Below are 22,164 nucleotides of genomic sequence, written 5' to 3' on the forward strand. Positions count from 1 at the left end.
TGTAACATGTAGGGATTGTGGGGGTTTATGTATAAAACAGTAGTAGTGTAACATGTAGGGATTGTGGGGGTTTATGTAGGGACTTAAACAGTAGTAGTGTAACATGTAGGGATTGTGGGGGTTTATGTAGGGACTTAAACAGTAGTAGTGTAATACGTAGGGATTGTGGGGGTTTATGTATAAAACAGTAGTAGTGTAACATGTAGGGATTGTGGGGGTTTATGTAGGGACTTAAACAGTAGTAGTGTAATACGTAGGGATTGTGGGGGTTTATGTAGGGACTTAAACAGTAGTAGTGTAATACGTAGGGATTGTGGGGGTTTATGTAGGGACTTAAACAGTAGTAGTGTAATACGTAGGGATTGTGGGGGTTTATGTAGGGACTTAAACAGTAGTAGTGTAACATGTAGGGATTGTGGGGGTTTATGTAGGGACTTAAACAGTAGTAGTGTAACATGTAGGGATTGTGGGGGTTTATGTAGGGACTTAAACAGTAGTAGTGTAATACGTAGGGATTGTGGGGGTTTATGTAGGGACTTAAACAGTAGTAGTGTAACATGTAGGGATTGTGGGGGTTTATGTAGGGACTTAAACAGTAGTAGTGTAATACGTAGGGATTGTGGGGGTTTATGTAGGGACTTAAACAGTAGTAGTGTAACATGTATAGGGATTGTGGGGGTTTATGTCGGCTCCAGTCCGTGCTATTTCACCGCGGTGAGATGGGCCTCGATGGTTCGTTTCTGTTCATAATTTGAACACTTTTATTTCTTGCAGCACAATCTACAGGATATATATATATATATACTACCAGCACAAACTGTATCACTTTATTGCAATTTTTAGAATAAGAATTGTTAGCTCCTATATGGCACTTTCCATTTTAAAACAATGTCAAATGAAAACCAACAACTCAACGTTCAATCCTCCTTAACTTCAGCGAAACACTTTGTGGACCAACATCGGCGTTTCCTGGTCGACAGGGTGAGGAACGTGGGTCCCATCCTAGATGTACTCTTTGAGAAGGACATCCTAGACAGTGAGGGCTACAGCAATGTGATGTCCAATCCCACCACTCAGGACAAGATGAGGGCCATCTATGCTCTCCTGACCTCCAGCAGAGCCAGAGACACTTTGCACAAAGCTCTCCAGGAATACGAGCGTTCTCTCCTTGAAGATCTGTAAGTCATTTGCATTTAATTAACCCATTTTGGGGCGGGGGCGGGAACCCCTTGTGGTGTTTTAAAGCATTATGTTACTGTATACTTTAGCTGTTGAAAAATGGCAGATCTACAAGCTACGAACTTGTAGGTCTTTTTTGAAAAATCGTGAGAATGTGCCTCGAATCTTTGAATATATATTATTACAGAGTGAACATTTTAACTTCTGGGGAGGTCCCTGGAACAACATATTATTTTCAGATGGGGGGGTCGGTGGCCAATTACATATAATTGTTGGGGTCCTTGACATGAAATATTGAGCACCACTGATACAGAAACATATAGGTATTTCAGAAAACTGTCAGAAGTTACAAGAGAATGGAGCTTTTCGGGCCGTGTTATTTGAATCATTATAATTCATCCTCTTGATTCCCAAGAGCCCCACACTTTCATTACAATGTTAATCTACAGATTAATGAGAACCTTTGTGAACCTGTACATATTTATTAACGTACGATCAGCCCTTAAAACAAGGCTCCAGACTTCCCAAAACAAACTGGTCAGGCTACTACTTGGCCTCACTCCCCGAACCCACCTCACCCCTGTCCACTTTGACAGGCTGGAATGGCTTTGGGTTGATGACAGAGTACAGCATCTTGCAATGGGTCTGGTCCACAAGATTCACTACACCACTAAGATACCCATGTACCTGTCTAAATACTTCACCAAGATACCCATGTACCTGTCTAAATACTTCACTAAGATACCCATGTACCCGTCTAAATACTTCACCAAGATACCCATGTACCCGTCTAAATACTTCACCAAGATACCCATGTACCCGTCTAAATACTTCACCAAGATACCCATGTACCTGTCTAAATACTTCACTAAGATACCCATGTACCTGTCTAAATACTTCACTAAGATACCCATGTACCGGTCTAAATACTTCCTTAATGTCAATGAAGTCCACACCCACAACACCAGAGGGAGTTCAACAAACCATGTGCAACCCAGATTCACCAAAATGTGGGAAGCCCTACCAACGGTCATTAAGACATGCGAATCCCTTGACTCCTTCAAAACTGCCCTCAAAGGGCACCTACTGACGGCTGCAATTTGAAACTGGCCCCCGTAAAATGTGAATGTGTGTTTCTGCACAGATATGGTTATTCACAGCAGCGGTCTTGTTCTTCTTCTCCTGTTAGGAAGTAAGTGATGCTGTTGATGGACCAGGAGTGCTGTGCTTCCCTGCGTGGCCACCAGATGTCCCCCTTCGCCGTGGCGTCCATATTGCCTGTGTCTCAGCCTTTGTCCCGTGCTTGTTCATGGGATTTGGGTGGGGGGGGGGGACGGGGGGGACGCACGCACATTGTGATTGGCCGGAATGAGATGGTGTACAGTATGACGACGAGAGCACCCCTCACTTCACACAGGTGTGATTTTTATTGCTCTGTAAAGCTCTTTGAGCTGAACTTCATGTCATGAAAAGTGCTGTACAAATACATGTATGTAAATGTAATGTAATGTAGATCATTATTAAATATCACTGTCGGATGCTGTTACATTCCCCTTTTCAGGTCTAGGGGTATAAGGAGACGATGCAACACGGCTGGCATGATAATTGTTATTTATTCACGTTATAAGGATAAGGTATCATAATAATAATAAACAATAAAGATGTACAACTGGAATACAAACGAAAAGACAGGCTATATGGGGCAACTCAAAGAAACCATCAAAACTATCTAGCCCTATTCTAAAGTATCGCACAACACTCTTACCTAACTCTAACCAATGAATGAAATGAAATGTACACAAAGTCAATCTACCTAAACTGTCTACGCTAACTACTGCCTAACAAAGATTTACAAAAAGTACGCACCCATACGCCGTAAGTATATATTATATATTATATATCTCTATATATATATAATTATAATCAGTTGTATCTTTTAGCTCTGAACCACCAATGACCGAAATAAAGCTCAGGGGACCACACACAGGTTTAGCCCCTGGCCTATGCTTATTAAACAGATTTGATCTTGAGCGTTTTAACTAGCTCCTACACGGACAAAGTACTGCTCAGTATGAGGTGACTGAGAGACAATGCCAATGAGTGCATGACACAGGTGCAGCTAAGTAGTCTTCACAGTCTAGTCCTCTGAGTGCGGATTGGCTCCTGGTGACTAGGAGGTGGGCAGACAGCAAGGAGGTTGATGGTTCGTCTCCGCCTCCACGCCCCACAGCAGACCAGACCTGTGACTGAAAGTGTGGATCAGCACTCTGTACAATGCAACCCATTCATGATATATTATATATACATATATATACACATCCAAATATAACCACGTTATCATATGATATATATATATATATATATATATATAAATATAATCATTACTTTATCATCTCATAACTATAAACATACTGACCCCGATTATGTAACACCCCCACCCCCAAATCAAACACAGTTTGACCCTCTCTCTACCAGACTCTAGACAGGGCATCTGCCATTACATTATCTGACCCCTTTTTGTGTCGAATCTCCAAATTATAGTCCTGAATGAGAATTGCCCATCTCATGAGACGCTGGTTGTGATTGCGCATGCGCTGCAGGAATACCAAGGGGTTGTGGTCGGTGTAACAGACCACCGGTAACGGACTCGACCCCACGTACACTTCAAAGAACTGCAGCGCAAACAACACAGCCAAGGCCTCTTTCTCCACAGTTGCATACTTCACCTGGTACTTATTGAATTTCCGGGAGAAGTAGCAAACGGGATGGACAAGTCCACTCACATCCTCCTGTTGTAGGACAGCCCCAGCGCCCACAGCACTCGCGTCATTAAGACATGTAAATCCCTTGACTCCTTCAAAACCGCTCTCAAAGGGCACCTATACGGACGGCTGCAATTCGAAACTGGCCCCCCACCTTTTCCCCTCACTGTATATGTATCTTTTCCCTTTTTGCTTCCTATATGATGAATTCCTGTTCTGTTTTTTAACTACATAGAAGTGTCTATTTGTATGTCTCTAAATGTTTTGATGAATTGAACAATGTGGACCCTGTTGTAAACAAGTGTAATGCTTAATTGGGTCGTCCACTCACAGTTAACACAGTCTTTCTATTGAGTTTGTGCTTGAAATGTACTGTAATTCTACAAACTGTTAATGTAACGGTCCCAGTAATGGATATTTTCTATTTTCTATTTCTATTTTTCTATTTCTATTTTCTATTGCTATTTTATTGCTTACCTTCCGGAAATGTATATGTGAACTTTGTAGGTGTGTTATTTGGGTACATATAGATGCATGGTGATATGGTGCCATCTACTGTGCTCTGTTTGGTGGTCTGTCTGGTTCATGGGCAGGGTGAATTGGGCTCACCTGCTCCAATCACCTCATCCTAATGACCTCATTTAAATCACCTGTTGGGCCTTGGGCATGTCAGATCAGAACAAACAGAGCAGAGCTACAGAGAGGAGCTCTCTCATGTCAGAGTCTGACATGACCTGACAAAGAAAATATAAGAGAAATTAATATAATATGAAAGAACTTAACTGAACTCCTAGATAATCGGTGCAGAAGGCGCATACGGTACGTTCCCAATTGTTTTGTTTCTGTAAAAGTTATGCCATTGTTTGTTTATTGTTTGTGTACATTTTATTGTTTGTTTAACTGACAAAGACGTTCATATTTCACTGTTTCATGATATTTAAAAGTGTATATTATGTGATTTATTTACAGTTTTTCACGGTTGCCACTTGGGACAAATAAAAACCCCTCAGTGAAATCAGTTGGAGCGTTGTCATATTTCTGCCACGGATAAATATGGTTTGGGAGCAGTTACAGTTAATAAATATTTCCATCAATCAATCAATCATCATCCCAGATCGATTACAATATGAATCCACTGTGCTTGACTACACCATAATAGAAGTACAATAACTTTGCATTGTGAATAAAACATCTTAACCGCAGTGTGTAATGCTAAAGATTTAATCACAGGGCTGTCTGCTTCATGTATAATTAAAAGTTTAGGACAGCGCCGCGGGCCCGTCCGCACCCACGTTGCGGCCGGAAGCGGTACTGCGCCCCTAGTGAATTTTCACTACCATAGAGACTGAACGGGGAGAGTGGTTTAGGGAGCTCGTCGTATGGACGTCATATGGACGTCTTTTTGCAACGGACTGTGGATACTCCTCGTATCCTGAGTTTGATTGTCAGGTCGTATCGACGACGTTGTACAGACGTCGTATGGACGTCTGGCTGGAACGGCGACTAGGACATGGGTTTACAGAGAGAGAGTCTGTTTGACGCCGTATGGACGTCCCGTTGGTTATGTGCTCAGGACGTCCGTTTTGGGGTTGGCGTTTACAGAGACGTCTGTTTGACGTCGTATGGACGTCCCTGACTCCCTGTTGGTTATGTGCTCAGTGAGGCAGAGATATCTGTTGGAAAGATAAGTCTTTATGCAACTTGAACTGTAGATTTTTGTTTTTTTTATTGAAAATGAAAGTGTGTGATCATGCCAAAAAGCAGGCACAGGTACCGACATAATTAACATAGGCCTGAAAAGTTACATCAAGACCAATATACAACAGTTATAAATAATTACGGTATTTGTTGATTATTTATCATACACTGACTGAAAGTGAGGACTGGTGGGATTTGAACATGGAACCTGTCATGAGTGTTATTAGTCCACTACACACTATTCTATCTCATAGGCTCTCACAGGCTCATTAAAAAAGCCTTTTAGGAGGAGTTTGAACTTGGAATACCCAGGGGGGGGTCCCCAGTTCAAATATTATTTTGGGGGGTCCCGACTCCCCAGTTCAACATTTTGGGGGCTGAGGCTGAGAACCATAATTTCTTTATGTTTGAATAATAAATACACATCACAACATGATTTATTTTATTGAAATATTTATTAACAGTTTGCAGAATTACAGTACATTTCAAGCACAAACTCAATACAAAGACTGTTAACTGTGAGTGGACGACCCAATTAAGCATTACACTTGTTTACAACAGGGTCCACCATGTTCAATTCATCAAAACATTTAGAGACGTACAAATAGACACTTCTATATTTATATAAATATTTCAATCAATAAAAATAAATAAAAAAATAGCTGGTCAAATGGCGCCATCATGTGGACAACCCAGGGCTAGGCAACTGCTCAATATGAGTGTCAAACCTGGAGTAAACACGTTTTTAATTCTCTTCCTCTTCCTCAAACAACACTAAAACTCCACCCGTCTGTCTCCCAGCATACATTACACTGGTAGTGTAAATAGAGTACCTGCCTGAAGAAACGCCTGTTCATTCACCATTACACAACGGGAATATAAGTAGCATATTTAAAGTATTAAAGTTAATAGGCGTCGACGCAGGTATTAATTTCGTCCGTGGAATTGACGGTGGAATTGTTGTCCGCCGGAGACGAAGACAGGCAAGTTGAGACAACTGAACTGATCACTCTCTGGACGCCATTATAGCCTCATCGATCGGGTAAGTGTTTTAATCACTTTATACTGGAACTACTGTCTGTACAGTTTTTACAGTGTTTATACAATGACACAATCAATTGATTTGTTTTGCAAAACAAATCAATTGATTTGTTTTTGTTTTGCAAAACAATATATTAATCAACAACCCCCGCGGGGGGGGGGGGGAGGGGAAGAGAGAGAGAGAGAGGGAGAGAGTCACACTTCTTAACACAATGTAAAAACTACACAAATATTAGAGAGGAGTTCTTCCCAAAATTTTAAACAAATTTCCCAGAATTTCGAAGTATGACAGAAAGTAGACCTAGAATGCCTGTGATCATTTCATTATACTTCGTAAATTTTCATGTACTGTATGTAACAACAAGAGCCGTTCTAGGGCTAGACAGAAAGGGAAAGATTACCAGTCCTTCTGGGGGAAAAGAAAGAATAATGTGCAGTTTTGGCTGCAAAATATGTCAATTCCTGTCACAGGAAAAGGGACAACCAGTAGGACACACATACAGTATGCCATGTTTTATTTTATGCACCACCTGCTTTATTTTATATTATTTTTATTTATTTTTCATGTCATTGATATTATGTTGTTATATGTTGTTGTTTGTCATATCTGTGATTGTGCTTTGGCAACACTTGTAAAACGTCATTCCAATAAAGCCTGTTGAATTGAATTGAATAGAGAGAGAGAGAGAGACTGAGAGAGAGAGAGAGAGAGAGAGAGAGAGACTCGCATACACATACGTCACGTATGTGTATGCGAGTCTCACATGACATAGGCCACCAAATGAATGAATGAATCTCTTGAGTCTGCATGTTCTCATTTTAGTTTCGATTGTGCAATTTGTGCCTAGCCCTGGTCCAGGTTCCTAGCCCTGGTCCAGGTTCCTAGCCAGGGCCGGATAAACACCTCTGAGGGCCCCTGGGCACTGAAGATCGAAGGGCCCCCCTTCACGCACGGCGCACGCGCAACATTTTTGCTGTTTTGGAGCCGTTTTGGGGCAGTTTTATGCCGTTATATTGGAATATTTCCGGTCGCCTATTCTAGCACATTTCTTTGAGGGGCCCCTGGGCACGTGCCCAAAGTGCCCATATGGTAGATCCGGCCCTGTTCCTAGCCCTGGTCCAGGTTCCTAGTCCTGGTCCAGTGCTTACAGCCAGTCTCTCTCTGACGCTCTGTGGAAGTCCCTTCCGCAGCCCTCTGGTGATATTCTCACTCCCGTGCGAGTGTTTACAATTCCCAGCAAATAAACAAAACGATGTAACTACTCACCGACACAAAGCCTGCTAGACCTTAAGGTAAAAGTCTATTCTCGTAGCTGGGAAGCATCTCAGGTCCCCAGCTTCCACAGGGCGTCAGAGAGAGAGACTCGCTGTAAGCGCTGGACCAGGGCTAGATTGTGCCTAGACTTCGTTGCGGTGGTAGGCTACCGGCCTACCGCACACCCAAAATATCTGTCCGTGAGCTTGTAGAACCTATAATTATGTGTGTGCGCACTGTGCGGTGCGCGCTACTTTATTCTGGACGAACCACTTTCCACTTGGACGTCGACAACGACTCAGTTTCCCCTGTATGAATATGATGATAATAATAATTATTATATTTATTACTGTATGAATATGAAAGACCTTTGGCCCATTTAACATTGATTGGATGGCCACGGTGCCATTCTTTGCCTATAATGCCAAAAGGAAAAGGCATAGGCTATGCCAAAAGAATGCCTACCTGGGATTGTTTTAAATAGAACAAAAAGGGACAGTATGTGTCTCTGATGTCTTGGTAGCCTACAGTGGACAGTATGTGTCTCTGATGTCTTGGTAGCCTACAGTGGACAGTATGTGTCTCTGATGTCTTGGTAGCGTACAGTGGACAGTATGTGTCTCTGATGTCTTGGTAGCCTACAGTGGACAGTATGTGTCTCTGATGTCTTGGTAGCCTACAGTGGACAGTATGTGTCTCTGATGTCTTGGTAGCCTACAGTGGACAGTATGTGTCTCTGATGTCTTGGTAGCCTACAGTGGACAGTATGTGTCTCTGATGTCTTGGTAGCCTACAGTGGACAGTATGTGTCTCTGATGTCTTGGTAGCGTACAGTGGACAGTATGTGTCTCTGATGTCTTGGTAGCCTACAGTGGACAGTATGTGTCTCTGATGTCTTGGTAGCCTACAGTGGACAGTATGTCGTCTTCTCAACTTTTGAAGTTAGAAACCGGCTGTAACACAACACCACCCCTGCTCCGGCTGTGCGTGTGTGCGTGTGTGTGGGCGTGTGCGCACATTGTGTATATCCCTGTAACACCGAGCGTTACAATAATGCAACATATTTTAATTAATTAATTAATATATTTAATGTAGGGTTTTTTTTGTCACCTAAACGTCATCATTGATGTTCATTGCAATGCCATTGGTCATGATATTTGCATATAAATACCCCCCCCCCCACAGAGGCTGAAATTCACACAAATTAAAAATCTCTGGACATCTCTGAAACATGTTATATTTATTATAGTGAAAGATGTAAATTATTAATTTATTATTATTATTTTAATAATTATTATAAATGTGCATAACATTTCCTCTGATAAGTCCTAGTAGTAAAAATTAGTTTTCTCTTAAAAAGTATCTATTTTTTTGCAAGTAGAAATTAATCCAGGCTTTACAGGGATATACAGCAAACATTGACTGTTGTCTGGTGTATTGTGACTATGTGATCTTGACAGGTTTAATACAGAGCAGAGATGAGTCTCCGTGAGGAGAGAGAGGAGGGAGCTGACAAACATCTCGTCCACAGAGCAGAGATGAGTCAGTGTGAGGAGAGAGAGGAGGAGGGAGCTGACAAACATCTCCTCCACAGAGCAGAGATGAGTTGCCGTGAGGAGAGAGAGGAGGAGGGAGCTGACAAACATCTCGTCCACAGAGCAGAGTCTCCACATACAAAGTATGTTAATCCTCCATTACTAGTATAAACCACAGTGTTACATTATTATGTTCTGCTAAAGTATTTTAATCCTGCTATACATATTATTTTACTTAAACTGCACTGTTACATTATTATTTATTTTTCCTAAAAATCCTACAATTTGGTGGGTGCTCCTGATATTTCTCCGGTTCTCCTATAGGCCTACATTTCTAAAGTTAGTGATGAAGCTTTAAAAGTAAACTATAAGTAAACAAGTTAATTTGGAGCCCTGACAAATCTATCTATGCAACTGTTATTCTATGCACGGATTACCGGAATTACCGTAAATCATGTGGCAGCCAAGTCTATGGACTTTAATGTTTGTTTAGAGTTAGGGGGGCCCCTGAGCTAGGGGGGTCCCAGCTGGGCTTGAGCGTTCGTGTGACCGTGAAGAGGCACTAATTGATGACGTGAGACATCATGTGGGGGATATGAATACGTACAACTGGTACAATAATAGTTCTGATCCATAGCCTAATGCACTTTGCTGTCGTTGCATTTAGGCTATGGGACTGTTGCTGTCGTTGCATTTAGGCTATGGGACTGTTCTCTTCCTGCATTTAGGCTATGGGACTGTTCTCTTCCTGCATTTAGACTATGGGACTGTTCTCTTCCTGCATTCAGGCTATGGGACTGTTCTCTTCCTGCTCTCCCATTTAGGCTATGGGACTGTTCTCTTCCTGCTCTCCCATTTAGGCTATGGGACTGTTCTCTTCCTGCATTTAGGCTATGGGACTGTTCTCTTCCTGCATTCAGGCTATGGGACTGTTCTCTTCTTGCTCTCCCATTTAGGCTATGGGACTGTTCTCTTCTTGCTCTCCCATTTAGGCTATGGGACTGTTCTCTTCCTGCATTTAGGCTATGGGACTGTTCTCTTCCTGCATTTAGGCTATGGGACTGTTCTCTTCATGCATTTAGGCTATGGGACTGTTCTCTTCATGCATTTAGGCTATGGGATTGTTCTCTTCATGCATTTAGGCTATGGGACTGTTCTCTTCTTGCTCTCCCATTTAGGCTATGGGACTGTTCTCTTCTTGCTCTCCCATTTAGTCTATGGGACTGTTCTCTTCATGCATTTAGGCTATGGGACTGTTCTCTTCCTGCATTTAGGCTATGGGACTGTTCTCTTCCTGCATTTAGGCTATGGGACTGTTCTCTTCATGCATTTAGGCTATGGGACTGTTCTCTTCATGCATTTAGGCTATGGGACTGTTCTCTTCCTGCATTTAGGCTATGGGACTGTTCTCTTCTTGCTCTCCCATTTAGGCTATGGGACTGTTCTCTTCCTGCATTTAGGCTATGGGACTGTTCTCTTCATGCATTTAGGCTATGGGACTGTTCTCTTTATGCATTTAGGCTATGGGACTGTTCTCTTACTGCTCTCCCATTTAGGCTATGGGACTGTTCTCTTCCTGCATTTAGGCTATGGGACTGTTCTCTTCCTGCATTCAGGCTATGGGACTGTTCTCTTCCTGCATTTAGGCTATGGGACTGTTCTCTTCCTGCATTCAGGCTATGGGACTGTTCTCTTCCTGCATTCAGGCTATGGGACTGTTCTCTTCCTGCATTTAGGCTATGGGACTGTTCTCTTCATGCATTCAGGCTATGGGACTGTTCTCTTCCTGCATTTAGGCTATGGGACTGTTCTCTTCCTGCATTTAGGCTATGGGACTGTTCTCTCACCAATACAAAGATGTCTTGTGTCGTTAGAAAGCTTCCTTTCCTTAGTGGACGCCCTCTGAGCCCCCCACAATAATATACAACATGGAATATGCAGTTATTTGATCTAAAGCTGTACAATAGTACAATTGCAATATCCAAAAGCACAGACAATATCCAGTCAAATATCATGATATGGCTATAATATTCATACTACAGAGAATAGACTATGTTGTCTCAACACCTCTCCAACACAGCAGAGAATAGACTATAGTAATGTTGTCTCAACAACTCTCCAACACAGCAGAGAATAGACTGTAGTAATGTTGTCTCAACACCTCTCCAACACAGCAGAGAATAGACTATAGTAATGTTGTCTCAACACCTCTCCAACACAGCAGAGAATAGACTATAGTAATGTTGTCTCAACACCTCTCCAACACAGCAGAGAATAGACTATATAATGTTGTCTCAACACCTCTCCAACACAGCAGAGAATAGACTATATAATGTTGTCTCAACACCTCTCCAACACAGCAGAGAATAGACTGTAGTAATGTTGTCTCAACACCTCTCCAACACAGCAGAGAATAGACTATAGTAATGTTGTCTCAACACCTCTCCAACACAGCAGAGAATAGACTATAGTAATGTTGTCTCAACACCTCTCCAACACAGCAGAGAATAGACTATAGTAATGTTGTCTCAACACCTCTCCAACACAGCAGAGAATAGACTATAGTAATGTTGTCTCAACACCTCTCCAACACAGCAGGGTTCCCGTTCAGAATGGGTTAAAGAAACCCCACAAAACCAGAAAATGGCACTCTTAAAGTAACCGTGCCACCTGGTGGATTTACATAGAACTGCAGGCATATTTGCCACTGGGCTACATGTAGATACATATAATAAATATTGTGTTGATGTCCACAGCGTTGTGACTGAGCAGAACCCTGGACTGAAGACACCCAGTCAAACCACACCTGGACTGAAGACACCCAGTCAAACCACACCTGGACTGAAGACACCCAGTCAAACCACACCTGGACTGAAGACACCCAGTCAAACCACACCTGGACTGAAGACACCCAGTCAAACCACACCTGGACTGAAGACACCCAGTCAAACCACACCTGGACTGAAGACACCCAGTCAAACCACACCTGGACTGAAGACACCCAAAAAGGAAAGGAAAGGTACTATGTTTACCCAGGGTAACTGGACTAAGCTCAAGAACTTGTTTACAGCCAGGCCCAGTCAAACCACACCTGGACTGAAGACACCCAGTCAAACCACACCTGGACTGAAGACACCCAGTCAAACCACACCTGGACTGAAGACACCCAGTCAAACCACACCTGGACAAGGTAAAATATGCTAATACATTGGATGTTCTAACTATTGTCTGTATCAACAATTATATTGAAGTGCAAATAATGAAGCTAAACAACTTTAAACTCTGGGAAAAAATCAACTGGTAGCCTATTGTGTTGTTATTTTTGGCTGTATTTCTTAACAAATTGTGCCGTAAAGGTGTATAGTTATAATAAAACATAAATGTTCTTCTCATTTCAGATGTCCGTCTGCAGGTTGATTTGAACGATTATAAGGTCAGTTTGAAGGTCAGTTTGGACAGTCTTGATGGAGTGAAAAACCACATGACGGAAGAGTCTGGAGACTCCGTCACCAGCACCTACTCAGAGCTCTACATCTCAGCGGGACAGAGTGAAGGGGTTAATAGCCAACATGAGGTGATACAGCTTGAGAGAACTTCCAACATGAAGACCTTCCATGACGATGCAATCGACTGCTGTAAAGTCTTTAAGATCATCCTCCCTGGCAGAGAGAAACCCAGCCAAACAGTTCTGACCAATGGCATCGCTGGCATCGGAAAAACATTCTCTGCGCGCAAGTTTGCTCTGGACTGGGCAAGAGGTTTGGAGAATCAAGATATAGATCTCCTGGTTCCCTTTTCATTCCGGGAGCTGAACTTGGTCAGAGATAAGCAGTACAGTCTTCTCAACCTGATCCATGATTTCCACCCAACGTTAAAGAAGGTCACAGCAGAGCAGCTCGCTGCCTGGAAAGTTTGCTTCATCTTCGATGGCCTCGATGAAACCAGGTCTCCGTTGCACTTCGACACAAATGAAATCATCTCTGATGTCACAGTGACATCATCGGTGGATGCTCTGTTGACGAACCTCATCAAGAGGAATCTGCTCCCCTCGGCCCTCCTCTGGATAACCACCAGACCCGCAGCAGCCAATCGGATCCCTCCTGCATGTGTTGACATGGTGACAGAAGTGCGAGGGTTCACAGACCCCCAGAAGGAGAAGTACTTCAGGAAGAGATTCAGTGAAGAGAAGCTGGCCGACAGAGTCCTCTCACACTTGAAGACATGGAGGAGCCTCCACATCATGTGTTACATCCCACTCTTCTGTTGGATCATTGCTACCGTTCTGTTGGACATGTTGAGGACACACACCACGATAGGACAGCTGCCCAAGACCCTGACTGAGATGTGCTGCCACTTCCTGTTGGTTCAGACAAACACGAAGAAGCAGAAGTATGACGAGACTCATGAGGGGGAAAAAAGAAAAAAGAAAAGAAACAAAAAAAAGAGAGAGAATCAACAGCAGCTCACTAAGACTGACAGGGATGTTCTTCTGAAGCTGGGCAAGCTGGCGTTTCAACACCTGAAGAAAAGTAGCATCGTGTTCGACCAAGAAGACCTGGAAGAGTGTGGTCTTGATGTGAAAGACGCCGCGCTGTACTCAGGAGTGTGCACACAGATCTTCAAAACAGAGAGTGTGCTGTTCCAGAAAACGGTCTACAGCTTTGTTCATCTGGTCATCCAGGAGTTTCTGGCTGCAGTCTACCTGTTCCACTGTTTCACACAGAAGAACAGGAAGGTCCTGAATACATTCCTGGGAGACGAATACAAGAGATACAGCTCCCTCTCAGACTTCCTGGAAGCTGCTATCAAAAAATCCCTGGAGAGTAAAAATGGCCACCTGGACCTCTTAGTCCGCTTCCTTCATGGCCTCTCACTGCAGTCCAACCAGAGTCTGTTAGGAGACCTGCTGGGTCACACAGAGAACAGTCCCGAGGAGATCCAGAAAGCCATCCGGAACCTGAAGAAGATGTTAACTGATCGTGATGCCTCTCCTGACGGATGTATCAACATCTTCCACTGTCTGATGGAGATGAACGACCACTCATTACATCAGGAGATCCAACAGTTCCTGAAGTCAGAGAACAGATCAGAGGAACTGTCTCAGACCCAGTGTTCAGCTCTGGCCGTCATGCTGCAGATGTCAGAGGAGGTTCTGGAGGAGTTGGACCTGGACAAATACAACGCATCAGTGGAGGGGCGAAGGAGACTGGTCCCAGCTGTGAGGAACTGCAGAAAGGCTCGGTTAGTAGTTAACACATTGACTTGACTGCCAATCACATCATGTTACGTCGCATCGAATCCATGGCTTGACTGCCAAGCACGCAGTATTGTGTCCTATGGTCTTTTCAGTGGATTAGTATAGATGTCGCTCTTCATCAACGTACTGTATGAATGATGCTAGGTTGCTAGGCAACAGATAAAACCAGAAATGAACCAGAAGTGAAAGTCTGCCTCCCGTCCACCTCAATTTAAACAGAAATGTGCTTTGGATAAAAGTGATACATAAATGCACCATTTACAATGACGCAGCATTTTATACAGCCGGTTCCATGTTTTCCCGATCTCAACCCTGTCTGCATGCACAGGACTGCTTCAATGTCAACCCTGTCTGCATGCACAGGACTGCTTCAATGTCAACCCTGTCTGCATGCACAGGACTGCTTCAATGTCAACCCTGTCTGCACGCACAGGACTGCTTTAATGTCAACCCTGTCTGCATGCACAGGACTGCTTCAATGTCAACCCTGTCTGCATGCACAGGACTGCTTCAATCTCAACCCTGTCTGCATGCACAGCACTGCTTTAATGTCAACCCTGTCTGCATGCACAGGACTGCTTTAATGTCAACCCTGTCTGCATGCACAGGACTGCTTCAATGTCAACCCTGTCTGCATGCACAGGACTGCTTCAATGTCAACCCTGTCTGCATGCACAGGACTGCTTCAATGTCAACCCTGTCTGCATGCACAGGACTGCTTCAATCTCAACCCTGTCTGCATGCACAGGACTGCTTCAATGTCAACCCTGTCTGCATGCACAGGACTGCTTCAATATTTTCCAAAATGTAAAACAAATATATAATATGGAATTAATTTGGTTAATGGTAATGGAGAAATTGTAAAAGTTGTAACTTTATTAATCCCAAAGTTATTCCCAATAGGAATAAAGTCTGTGGTTCTATGGCTATGGGCTGCGGCAATCATTTAGAAGAAAAAAAAGGAAAATAACTAAAATAGTTCATTTTTTGGAACCATGAACTTTAGTGGGGGGGGGGGGGGGATTATTTCATTCCTCGGGGGTCCCCAAATTATTTTCCAAAACATAATTTGCAATTCAGTTTGTATTGGGGGGGGGGGTAAAAACGACCTGTGGGACTCGGGACTAGTGGAGCCGCTCTGTGCTTCACTGAAGAGCCCACACTGTAGACTGGAAGTTCTAAAGCAAGATACATTTACCACATTTATTATGATTACTTCTGTTTTATTATGTACTGTATTATGTGAATATAATATGAATGCTGTGGTGAGAATGTATTAGGCGGGAACCCTTTTTGGTGTTAGCATTATGTTATGCTTTAGCTATTGAAAAATAGCAGATCTACAGCGCGCGCCACCGAGTGTCGCGCTACGAGCTTGTAGGTCTGCTATTTTTGAAAAATCGAAGAACGACTGACATAGAAACATAGCTTTTTCAGAAAGCTGTCGGGATGTAGAAGACATTTTTAGAATCTGATCTCAGGACAAATATTTGCCATGTTTTACGAATAAAATGTGATGTAAATCAGGCTGTGAATGAGAAATCAACGAACCCTTCTGTAAGTTCCTGCAGAATATAGTTATGAATAAGACTGTAAAGTTGTGTGCATGTGACTGTGTAGGTGTATGTGAGTGGAACTGAAGTGGAGATTCTTTGTCCCAGGTTTGAGGAAAACTCATTTTGAGAAAACGGCCTTTAAAGATTTGTATTGTAAAATTCCAAAACGTTTTATTTGAAGCCACTATTATGAGACAAAATATCTCATCCAAACCTTGGCATCAACGTATTATGCCATATATCATTAGAAAGGTCTGGACCTCGAGCTGACTGTGGTTGGATCCAAATATGGTCACTTCCTTTGTACCAACAACCAATCATGAAAATAGATAGGGTGGATTTTCACCCACCTAAACGAGCTGTCATTGGCTAAAATAAACTACTAAAATAAACATCTAAATCTGTAGTTTGAACGTTTATTTTGCTTTAGTTTGAAAGAAAACATGTTTAGGAAGCAAAATAGCACAAAATTGAAAAATCATGATTTCACTTGCCATGTCTCGCCTTAAATGCTTGTTCCAACCCGTCACTTATGTTCTTAGTTTGCCGCTAAACATCTGAGAGGTTATGATCTTCTTTTTCATAATATTGGGGGAAATCAAACTAACATTCAGTCTTCATAGTCTTTGATATCTAAATTGTTATTTTCCTGTTATTCTGTGCTGTCATGGTGTTGTCTATTCCACACTCTAAATACTAGATAACTAGATTTGTTACAGTTAACTTCCATGACAGTGAACTATACGTATCATTCATTTTGTATTGATAATCTCTTATTCAATCTGCATTTACAGACTTGCTGGCTGTAAACTCAGTAAGACAGATGTTGAAGCTGTGTCTTCAGCTCTCAGCTCTAATCCTTCCCATTTGAGGGAACTGGACCTCAGTAAAAACGACCTGCAGGACTCAGGACTAGTGGAGCTGCTCTGTGCTTCACTGAAGAGCCCACACTGTGGACTGGAAGTTCTAAAGTAAGATACATTTACCACTTTTATTATGATCACTTCTGTTTTATTATGTACTGTATTATGTGAATATACTATGAATGCTGAATGTATTCATAAGCTTGATGGTGAGACATGGTAGGTGAATAGGGGAAAAAAGTTAACTAATAGCTATCACAATGAAACTTCTCCAGTTGATTAATTATATTAAGACTAACTTTTTTTGTATTACAAGTTTTCTGAAATGATATGTTTAAATATGCAAATTAGGCATTATATGTGCTAATTTGCATACATTCCGGGACAATAAATCTGAAGATAAGATAAAGCCAGGTTCAAAAGTATGGTTTCATTTTGTAGACATATTAGAGACAAAGACAATTATCACTGTTTTATTATGTACTGTATTATGTTAATATAATATGAATGCTGTGGTGAGAATGTATTAATAAGCTTGATATCATGGTAAACCAAGCCTATGTGCCTGAGTAGACGTTAAGATTACCCCAAACATGTTTCAAAGTGTAAAATCTCTTTACGGCGAAGGTATCGGCTACTTCATCATATAACAGAGTTTCTCACAACGCGTTAAGGAGTTTGTAGATCTGCTATTTTTGTCTTGCAACCCGCTGTAGCTACGCCACAGTTATCAAGTTTCTTAACCCATTCTGACCGAATTAAACATTTATTAATGAATCCATTAATTTATTTATGTATGTTTTAATCTGGTGTTTCAGACTGGCTCACTGCGGCCTGTCAGAGAGATGCTGTGAAGCTCTGGCCTCAGCTGTAAGCTCTAATCCCTCCCTAAGAGAGTTGGACCTGAGCCTCAACGTGGTGAATGATTCAGTTCTGGAGAACTGCAAGTGAGTAGACTTGGGCTGTGTCCATGTTGGACAGTGCAGTGTTTCCCTTAACAGTGTATCTCTGACACAAAGGGCCATATCTTGCGTCAGGGGCACTTTCTCCGTAATTTGGGGATTTAGCATTGTGTAAGAGGCGTTCCCCCATTAAATTAGCTATCTTATGCCACAGTCTAAATCCTTAAAACACCTCCGCTACCCGTTACATTATGCATAGGTGTGGTTTGGGCTTTACGCAACTTAAACCAATCGGTGTGCCAGGTACCATAATCCATTATACCTGGAGTGAACCTTATGGAAGAGCAACGCGTGCTGCCTTGGAATACATTTAAATTAGATACAGAGGGTTGTTGTGTGTGTTCACATTACGGGTGGTTTGAAGAGACGATTTCCGTTGTCCTAAACTTGTGTGCATAAGATAGCAAATATAGGGAAAGCGCATCAACACGCGTACAGACACGCCTCCAGCCGCACACATGTATAGTGGGTTGTGTGGCCGCAAGATAACGTTTACGCATAGTGGAAGCTCCTAAATGAGTAATTCACGTAAAGTGTTTAATGCTTGCGGGTAAGGCATGGGATACGATACAGCCCAAAGTCACAAATCATGAGAAGAACAACAACACAATGCAGTGCCTCAAAGGTATAAAAGGACAGTAAATGGTGCATTTATATAGCACCTTTATCCAAGGCGCTTTACATAGATTGTGCATTACATTCACCCATTCATACACCGATGGCAGCGGAAACCATGCAAGGCACCAACTAGCACATCGGGAGCAATTAGGGGTTCAGTGTCTTGCTCAAGGACACTTCGACAGTAACTCTGGGGGAGCCCGGGTTTGAACTGGCAACCTTGCAGTTCCCATCCAGGCACTCTACCCCTGAGCCACCGCCGCCCCTGTGGAGTGCTATAGGGGTTAAGGTGGAGTCTGAGGAGGTGATGAGATCCAAACTGGGCAGCAGTGAGTATGTTTGGATGAGCTGCAGGGCCAAGATAATGACAGGAGAAACACTGTAGTGTCAGCTAGTGGAGACGTTGTGTTAGACAGTTAGACATTGATGCATTGTTGTTCTACTTCCTACAGAGTGAAACACTGTAGTGTCAGCTAGTGGAGACGTTGTGTTAGACAGTTAGACATTGATGCATTGTTGTTCTACTTCCTACAGAGTGAAACACTGTAGTGTCAGCTAGTGGAGACGTTGTGTTAGACAGTTAGACATTGATGCATTGTTGTTCTACTTCCTACAGAGTGAAACACTGTAGTGTCAGCTAGTGGAGACGTTGTGTTAGACAGTTAGACATTGATGCATTGTTGTTCTACTTCCTACAGAGTGAAACACTGTAGTGTCAGCTAGTGGAGACGTTGTGTTAGACAGTCAGACATTGATGCATTGTTGTTCTACTTCCTACAGAGTGAAACACTGTAGTGTCAGCTAGTGGAGACGTTGTGTTAGACAGTCAGACATTGATGCATTGTTGTTCTACTTCCTACAGAGTCAAACATGGAGGAGAAGATTGGCTTACTAATCCTCAACTGAGTCAACTCATTACAAAACGTGAGTATCTGTGTCTACATTAACATTTTATACACTGTATACTTAGTTGATGTTGTCCTGAAAACTCTTGTGCTCTCTACTCTCTGCTCTTGGCCTGGTCCTTAACACCATCAAGATGAGGTCATGTGGTCTGACAGAAACAATGGGCCTCATTCACTAACCTGGTCGTAAACAACATGTATTTCGTCTATATTGGCATAAGTTCAGTTCTGACGTGCGATGCATGAAAGGTGGTGCAGAGCCGTGATGTGTGCAGATCACAGGTGGATCTCGTTTTGGTTTGAAAGTCACAAGTGATCTCCCGTGTCGATCATTGGCATGGTTCCACGCTCCATTTAACACCATACAAGACAACCGGAAATATAAATCACACCTGTGTGAACTGAGCGGTGCAACTATACATTTACTGTTATAGTTACTGTACTGCACTGTGCACTGTACTGTATTGTAGTGTACTGTGCTCTGTACTGTATTGTAGTGTACTGTGCTCTGTACTGTATTGTAGTGTACTGTGCTCTGTACTGTATTGTAGTGTACTGTGCTCTGTACTGTATTGTACTGCACTGTGCTTTGTACTGTATTGTAGTGTACTGTGCTCTGTACTGTACTTTGATTATTTTGGGGAAGGGAAGAGAGAGACAGACAGGTACACAGAGAGACAGACAGGTACACACAGACAGACAGGTACACACAGACAGACAGGTACACACAGACAGACAGGTACACACAGACAGACAGGTACACACAGACAGACAGGTACACAGAGAGACAGACAGGTACACAGAGACAGACGGGTACACAGAGACAGACGGGTACACAGAGAGACAGACAGGTACACACAGACAGACAGGTACACACAGACAGACAGGTACACAGAGAGACAGACAGGTACACAGAGAGACAGACAGGTACACACAGACAGACAGGTACACACAGACAGACAGGTACACAGAGAGATTATTATCTCCAGATTATTGTGGGGGGTCCCCAGATGGCCAAATTGGCCAAAAATGTCAAATAGTGTAAGAAAGTGGAAAATATTGTGGAAATAGCAGATCTACAAGCTCACAATGCCTCAAACTAAATGGAATGCCTACAATTCCAAGTGCTTGTCAATGTTGATTATTTGGGGGGGGTCCTCCGTTCAAATATGATTATTTTGGGGGTCTCCAGTTCGAATATGATTATTTTGGGGGGTCTCCAGTTCAAATATGATTATTTTGGGGGTCTCCAGTTCAAATATGATTATTTTGGGGGTCCTCAGTTCAAATATGATTATTTTGGGGGTCCTCAGTTCAAATATGATTATTTTGGGGGTCCTCAGTTCAAATATGATTATTCTGGGGGTCTCATGTTCAAATATGATTATTTTGGGGCGTCTCCAGTTCAAATATGATTATTTTGGGGGGTCTCCAGTTCAAATATGATTATTTTGGGGCGTCTCCAGTTCAAATATGATTATTTTGGGGGGGTCTCCAGTTCAAATATGATTATTTTGGGGGTCCTCAGTTCAAATATGATTATTTTGGGGGTCCTCAGTTCAAATATGATTATTTTGGGGGTCCTCAGTTCAAATATGATTATTTTGGGGGTCCTCAGTTCAAATATGATTATTTTGGGGGTCCTCAGTTCAAATATGATTATTTTGTGGGGTCTCAAGTTCAAATAAAATCACACTGGAGAATGTCTCTGCCCAGGGGTGCAGAGACATTCTGCCCCCTGGTGGAGACTTTAAGACATTCTGCCCCCTGGTGGTTGGACAGTGACGATCTTCTTTATTACATTTGAATTGTATTGAGTCTTAATTTAGTCGACTAAGACTAAATGATGTACAAATGACTGAAATAGGACTAAATCTGTATTAACACTGCAGTGTGTGGGTGCGTGTGTGTGTGTGTGTGTGTGTGCGTGTGCGTGTGCGTGCATGTCGGTGTCAGTCAGTGAATGATGTATTTAATGTTTACTGTGTTGTTTTCTCATCAGATTTCCAGCGGCTCACACTGGACTCAAACACAGCACACTGTCGCCTCTCTCTGTCTGAGGACAACAGGAAGGTCACAGGGGGGTCACAGAGGTCAGGGGGTCCGCGTCCTCCTGATCACCCAGACAGGTTTGATGGCCATGAACAAGTTCTGAGTTCACAGAGTGTGACTGGACGCTGTTCCTGGGAGGTAGAGTGCAGTGGAGGGGTTCATATAGCAGTGGCTGACGGAACAATCAGCAGGAAAGGAGGTGGTGATGACAGTTGGTTTGGAAGGAATGATAAGTCCTGGAGTCTGAACTGTGATGGTGTTAATGGTTCCAGTTACTCTGTCAGACACAACGGACAGAGGACTGTCCTCCCTGTCAGAGCCTCTAAAGGCTCCAACAGAGTATCCGTGTATGTGGACCGTCCCGCTGGGACTCTGTCCTTCTACACAGGGTGCTCTGACTCACTGAGTCACCTGTACACCTTCCAGACCAGGTCCACTGGACCTCTCTATGCTGGGTTCTGGTTCTGGTCCTCCTCCTCCT

The sequence above is a fragment of the Protomyctophum bolini genome, assembly GCF_963924005.1.
Source record: "Protomyctophum bolini genome assembly, chromosome: 2".
Classification (NCBI taxonomy): Eukaryota; Metazoa; Chordata; class Actinopteri; order Myctophiformes; family Myctophidae; genus Protomyctophum; species Protomyctophum bolini.